Source organism: Bos indicus x Bos taurus, chromosome 25 (genome assembly GCF_003369695.1).
Source record: "Bos indicus x Bos taurus breed Angus x Brahman F1 hybrid chromosome 25, Bos_hybrid_MaternalHap_v2.0, whole genome shotgun sequence".
Classification (NCBI taxonomy): domain Eukaryota; kingdom Metazoa; phylum Chordata; class Mammalia; order Artiodactyla; family Bovidae; genus Bos; species Bos indicus x Bos taurus.
The window spans coordinates 38,837,772-38,845,222 of NC_040100.1; the positions used below are offsets into that span (position 1 = coordinate 38,837,772).

Sequence of the window (7,451 nt, forward strand, 5' to 3'; positions counted from 1 at the left end):
TGACACAAATTGGGAATTCCTTGGCGGTCCAGAGAATTAGGACTCCGTGCTTTCACTGCCAATGGTGTGTATTAAATCCCTGGTCAGTGAACTAAGATCCAGCAAGTTATGAGGAACAGCCATAAACAAAAAATTTAAACGTAAAATAAACATAGAAAACTCATAGGCTCATGGTTACTAAAGGGGAAAGAGAGTAGGGAATATAAGTTAGGAAGTTGGGATTAGCAGAAACAAAGTACTATATATCAGTTCAGTTCAGTTCAGTTCAGTCACTCAGTCGTGTCCAACTCTTTGCGACCGCATGAATTGCAGCACGCCAGGCACCCTGTCCATCACCAACTCCCGGAGTTCACTCAAACTCACGTCCATGGAGTCAGTGATGCCATCCAGCCATCTCATCCTCTGTCGTCCCCTTTTCCTCCTGCCCCCAATCCCTCCCAGCATCAGAGTCTTTTCCAATGAGTCAACTCTTCGCATGAGATGGCCAAAGTACTGGAGTTTCAGCTTTAGCATCAGTCCTTCCAAAGAAATCCCAGGGCTGATCTCCTTCAGAATGGACTGGTTGGATCTCTTGCAGTCCAAGAGACTCTCAAGAGTCTTCTCCAACACCACAGTTCAAAAGTATCAATTCGTCGGCGCTCAGCTTTCTTCACAGTTCAACTCTCACATCCATACATGACTACTGGAAAAACCACAGCCTTGACTGGACAGACCTTTGTTGGCAAAATAATGTCTCTGCTTTTGAATATGCTATCTAGGTTGGTCATAACTTTCCTTCCAAGGAGGAAGCGTCTTTTAATTTCGTGGCTGTGGAAAAATCTGAAAGAGATGGGAATACCAGAACACCTGATCTGCCTCTTGAGAAATCTGTGTGCAGGTCAGGAAGCAACAGTTAGAACTGGACATGGAACAACAGACTGGTTCCAAATAGGAAAAGGAGTTCATCAAGGCTGTATATTGTCACCCTGTTTATTTAACTTATATGCAGAATACATCATGAGAAACGCTGGACTGGAAGAAACACAAGCTGGAATCAAGATTGCCGGGAGAAATATCAATAACCTCAGATATGCAGATGACACCACTCTTATGGCAGAAAGTGAAGAGGAACTAAAAAGCCTCTTGGTGAAAGTGAAAGTGGAGAGTGAAAAAGTTGGCTTAAAGCTCAACATTCAGAAAACGAAGATCATGGCATCCGGTCCCATCACTTCATGGGAAATAGATGGGGAAACAGTGGAAACAGTGTCAGACTTTATTTTTCTGGGCTCCAAAATCACTACAGATGGTGACTGCAGCCATGAAATTAAAAGACGCTTACTCCTTGGAAGGAAAGTTATGACCAACCTAGATAGCATATTCAAAAGCAGAGACATTACTTTGCCAACAAAAGTTCGTCTAGTCAAGGCTATGGTTTTTACTGTGGTCATGTATGGATGTGAGAGTTGGACTGTGAAGAAGGCTGAGTGCTGAAGAGTTGACGCTTTTGAACTGTGGTGTTCGAGAGGACTCTTGAGAGTCTCTTGGACTGCAAGGAGATCATACCAGTCCATTCTGAAGGAGATCAGCCCTGGGATTTCTTTGGAAAGAATGATGCTGAAGCTGAAACTCCAGTACTTTGGCCACCTCATGCAAGAGTTGACTCATTGGAAAAGACTCTGATGCTGGGAGGGATTGGGGGCAGGAGGAGAAGGGGACGACAGAGGATGAGATGGCTGGATTGCATCACTGACTCGATGGACCTGAGTCTGAGTGAACTCCGGGAGTTGGTGACGGACAGGGAGGCCTGGCGTGCTGCATTTCACGGGGTCTCAAAGAGTCAGACACGACTGAGCGACTGATCTGATCTGATCTGATCTGAATTTCATGGCTGCAGTCACCATCTGCAGTGATTTTGGAGCCCCAAAAAATAAAGTCTGACACTGTTTCCCCATCTATTTGCTATGAAGTGATGGGACCAATGCCATGATCTTTGTTTTCTGAATGTTGAGCTTTAGGCCAACTTTTTCACTCTCCTCTTTCACTTTCATCAAGAGGCTTTTTAGTTCCTCTTCACTTTCTGCCATAAGGGTGGTGTCATCTGCATATCTGAGGTTACTGATATTTCTCCTGGCAATCTTGATTCCAGGTTGTGCTTCTTCCAGCCCAGCGTTTCTCATGATGCATATAAGGTAAATAAGCAGGGTGACAATATAAGCCTTGACATACTCCTTTTCCTACTTGAAACCAGTCTGTTGTTCCATGTCCAGTTCTAACTGTTGCTTCCTGACCTGCATATAGGTTTCTCAGGAGGCCAGTCAGGTGGTCTGGTATTCCAATCTCTTTCAGAATTTTCCACACTTTATTGTGATCCACACAGTCAAAGGCTTTGGCATAGTCAATAAAGCAGAAATACATGTTTTTCTGGAACTCTATTGCTTTTTCCATGATCCAGCGGATGTTGGCAATTTGATCTCTGGTTCCTCTGCCTTTTCTAAAACCAGCTTGAACATCTGGAAGTTCACGGTTCACATATTGCTGAAGCTTGGCTTGGAGAATTTTGAGCATTACTTTACTAGAGTGTGAGATGAGTGCAATTGTGCGGTAGTTTGAGCATTCTTTGGCATTGCCTTTCTTTGGGATTGGAATGAAAACTGACCTTTTCCAGTCCTGTGGCCACTGCTGAGTTTGCACATTTGCTGGCATATTTAGTGCAGCACTTTGACAGCATCATCTTTCAGGCTTTGAAATAGCTCAACTGGAATTCCATCACCTCCACTTGCTTTGTTCGTAGTGACGCTTTCTAAGGCCCACTTGACTTCACATTCCAGAATGTCTGGCTCTAGGTGAGTGATCACACCATCGTGATTATCTTGGTCATGAAGATCTTTTTTGTACAGTTCTGTGTATTCTTGCCAGCTCTTCTTAATATCTTCTGCTTCTGTTAGGTCCATACCATTTCTGTCCTTTATTGAGCCCATCTTTGAATGAAATGTTCCCTTGGTATCTCTAATTTTCTTGAAGAGATCTCTAGTCTTTCCCATTCTGTTGTTTTCCTCTATTTCTTTGCATTGATCGCTGAGGAAGGCTTTCTTATCTCTTCTTGCTATTCTTTGGAACTCTGCATTCAGATGCTTATATCTTTCCTTTTTTCCTCTGCTTTCGCTTCTCTTCTTTTCACAGCTATTTGTGAGGCCTCCCCAGACAGCCATTTTGCTTTTTTGCATTTCTTTTCCTTGGGGATGATCTTGATCCCTGTCTCCTGTACAATGTCACGAACCTCATTCCATAGTTCATCAGGTACTCTATCAGATCTTGTCCCTTAAATCTATTTCTCACTTCCACTGTATAATCATAAGGGATTTGATTTAGGTCATACCTGAATGGTCTAGTGGTTTTCCCTACTTTCTTCAATTTAAGTCCGAATTTGGCAATAAGGAGCTCATGATCTGAGCCACAGTCAGCTCCCGGTCTTGTTTCTGCTAACTGTATAGAGCTTCTCCATCTTTGGCTGCAAGGAATATATTCAATCTGATTTCGGTGTTGACCATCTAGTGATGTCCATGTGTAGAGTCTTCTCTTGTGTTGTTGGAAGACGGTGTTTGCTATGACCAGTGTGTTCTCTTGGCAAAACTCTATTAGCCTTTGCCCTGCTTCATTCCGTATTCCAAGGCCAAATTTTTTTGCAGTCCAGTCCCCTATAATGAAAAGAACATCTTTTTGGGGTGTTAGTTCTAAAAGGTCTTGTAGGTCTTCATAGAACCGTTCAACTTCAGCTTCTTCAGCGTTACTGGTTGGGGCACAGGCTTGGATTACTGTGATACTGAATGGTTTGCCTTGGAAACGAACAGAGATCATTCTGTCGTTTTTGAGATTGCATCCAAGTACTGCATTTTGGACTCTTCTGTGACCATGATGGCTACTCCATTTCTTCTAAGGGATTCCTGCCCACAGTAGTAGATATAATGGTCATCTGAGTTAAATTCACCCATTCCAGTCCATTTTAGTTCGCTGATTTCTAGAATGTCAACGTTCACTCTTGCCATCTCCTGTTTGACCACTTCCAATTTGCCTTGATTCATGGACCTGACATTCCAGGTTCCTATGCAATATTGCTCTTTACAGCATTGGACCTTGCCTCTATCACCAATCACACAGCTGGGTATTGTTTTTGCTTTGGCTCCATCCCTTCTTTCTGGAGTTATTTCTCCACTGATCTCCAGTAGCATATTGGGCACCTACTGACCTGGGGAGTTCCTCTTTCATTATCCTATCATTTTGCCTTTTCATACTGTTCATGGGGTTCTCAAGGCAAGAACACTGAAGTGGTTTGCCATTCCCTTCTCCAGTGGACCACATTCAGTCAGACCTCTCCACCATGACCTGCCCATCTTGGGTGGCCCCACAGGGCATGGCTTAGTTTCACTGAGTTAGACAAGGCTGTGGTCCATGTGATTAGATTGACTAGTTTTCTGTGATTATGGTTTCAGTGTGTCTGCCCTCTGATGCCCTCTTGCAACACCTACTGTCTTACTTGGGTTTCTCTTACCTTGGACGTGGGGTATCTCTTCATGGCCACTCCAGTAAAGTGCAGCCGCGGACTCTTACCCTGGACGAGGGGTATCTTCTCACCGCCTCCCCTCCTGACCTTGAACGTGAGTAGCTCCTCTAGGCCCTCCCGCGCCTGTGCAGCCACCGCTCCTTGGACTGGGGTTACTCCTCTCGGCCACCGCCCCTGACCTCGGGCAAGGGGTAGCTCCTCCCAGCCGCCACCCCTGGCCTCGGGCGGAGGTAGCTCCTCCCAGCCGCAGCCCCTGACCTTGGACTCTGGGAAGCTCCTCTTGGCTGCTCCTGCGCTGTCGCAGCCTGGCACTCTCAGCCGCTGCCCCTGACCTTGGACGTGGGGCAGCTCCTCTGGGCCGCTACCCCTCGGGCATGGGGTCCTCCCGGCTTCTGCCCCTGACCTCGGACGTGGGTTAGCTCCTCTCGGCTGCGCTTGTGCGCCATCGCAGCCGCCCGCGACGACGCACAAGTACTACATATAAAACATATAAATAACAAGGTCCTATGGTATAGCACCAGAGAAGGCAATGGCACCCCACTCCAGTACTCTTGCCTGGAAAATCCCATGGACGGAGGAGCCTGGTAGGCTGCAGTCCATGGGGTCGCTAAGGGTCAGACATGACTGAGCGACTTCATTTTCACTTTTCACTTTCATGCATTGGAGAAGGAAATGGCAACCCACTCGTTTTCTTGTCTGGAGAATCCCAGGGACAGGGGAGCCTGGTAGGCTGCTGCCTATGGGGTTGCACAGAGTCGGACACGACTGAAGCGACTTAGCAGCATGGTATAGCACAGGGAACTACATTCAATATCTTGTAGTAAACCATAATGGAAAAGAATATGAAAAAGAATATATTGTATAACTGAATCACTTCACTATACATCAGAAATGAAAACAACCTTGTAAATCAACTATACGTCAATTTTTTTAAAAAGTGGTGGGAATTCCCTGGTGGTTCAGTGGTTAGGATCAGTGCTTTCTCTGCCAGGGTCCCGGTTCAATCCCTGGTCAGGGAACTAAGATTCTGCAAGCCATTCGGAGTGGGAAAAAAAAGAAAGCAGGAACATCATCTGGGTAAATTAAAAATGACCAAAGACTTACATATTAACAATAAACTATATCTAAATCCCTAATTACCTGATTAAGAAAAAAAGAAAATAAAAATTATTCTTAAAAAAGTCACTGTAAATACTGAAAGTGAATACAGTAAGTCCCCTACATATGAAAATTCAAGTTTTGAACTTTCAAAGATGTCAACGTGTTTGCATGTTCAGTCACGTGCCTGCATGCTCTACACGTGGCTGTGCTTTACTGTACAGTATAGAGCACAGTAGTACAGCAGCTTTATCTCAAGCCCAGGATGTCCAAAAGCAAGTGCAAAAGCAGCAGTGATGTAGCTGTTACTGCTAAGAAGCACCAAGTGATAACGATGGAAACAAAAGTGAAAATAATTGAGTGGAGCGACAGGAGGAAGAAGTAACTGAAGAACAGGAGAGGGTCATGATGCAGGAAATGGTATGGGGATTTTCTTATTTGAGGAAGCACTGTTCGGGTTTGAGGCACAGGAGCTGAACGCAGAAAGGTACACAAAGGTTGCAGCAGTCATTCAGAATGCGATCCAGTGCTACCTGTCATCTGTGATGACAAAAAAAGAGTTTCTACCCAGACATCACTGGATTGTTTTCTCAGGAGGGTAGATAGAATTGAATCCGGCAAGGAACCAGAACCTGTGCCATCTATGTCAGGAGTGAAACTGCAGCTTGTCCTCCATCTCCTATTGCTGATGACCCATCAGCTCTGCTATCTCCCACCCGCTTCCCTTCTCCAGTCAGTAACTCTTCTTGCCTGTTCACTCGATGCCGGCCCCTGTATGCCAGCTGTTAAATAGTATACTACAGTGCTTCCCTGGTGGCTCAGAGGTTAAAGCGTCTGCCCGCAATGCGGGAGACCTGGGTGCGATCCCTGGGTCAGGCAGATCCCCTGGAGAAGGAAATGGCAACCCACTCCAGTATTCTTGCCTGGAGAATCCCATGGATGGAGGAGCCTGGTGGGCTACAGCCCATGAGGTCACAAAGAGTCGGACACGACTGAGCGACTTCACTTTCACAGTGCTTTTCAAACTACTTATCCTGTAAGATTAAAAATGTGTTTTGTGTTTTTCATCTATTATTTGTATGAAAGTATTATAAACCTATTAGAGTACAGTATTATATAGCCAATCGTGTCAGTTGGGTACCTAGGCTAACTTCGTTGGACTTAAGGAAAAAATTGGACTTACAAACTCATTCTCAGAATGGAACTTGTTTGTATGTAGGGGACTTATTGTACTGAACCACTGCTCCCAGGGAAATGCAGGGTAAGATACCTGTCAGCTATTTGTCATAATATTTGCATCAACTAATTAACACATAACCATGTTTTGAGTATTTCTGTTTAAAAATACTTTAATATATATTTCACTCAATAACATTGAACTCAAGTCCAACAACACTATAACTCATGTCTGCACAGCTGACCTAACGTAAGTATTTTTTGTGTAAGATCTTCTGGTACTCAGAAAAACTGAATGCACCAGTGCTCGGGGGCCATTTTAAACAGCAGAACCAATCAAAAGCATAAAAATGTGAATATGGCATTAAATATGCCCTCTAGAACTTCCCTGGAGAAGTCAATGGCAACCCACTCCAGTACTCTTGCCTGGAGGGTCCCATGGACGGAGAAGCCTGGTAGGCTGCAGTCCATGGGGTCGCTAAGAGTCGGGTTATGACTAAGTGACTTCACTTTCACTTTTCACTTTCATGCATTGGAGAAGGAAATGGCAACCCACTCCAGTGTTCTTGCCTGGAGAATCCCAGGGACAGCAGAGCCTGGTGGGCTGCCGTCTATGGGGTCGCACAGAGTCCGACATGAC

The 7,451-nt window shown here is 45.1% G+C and overlaps 1 protein-coding gene across 6 annotated transcripts in view; it reads right to left on the minus strand.

Annotated features, from left to right (window-relative positions):
- C25H16orf96 (chromosome 25 C16orf96 homolog) overlaps positions 1-7,451 on the minus strand; it is a 59,339-nt gene that overhangs the window by 51,136 nt on the left and 752 nt on the right. The window lies entirely within an intron of this gene.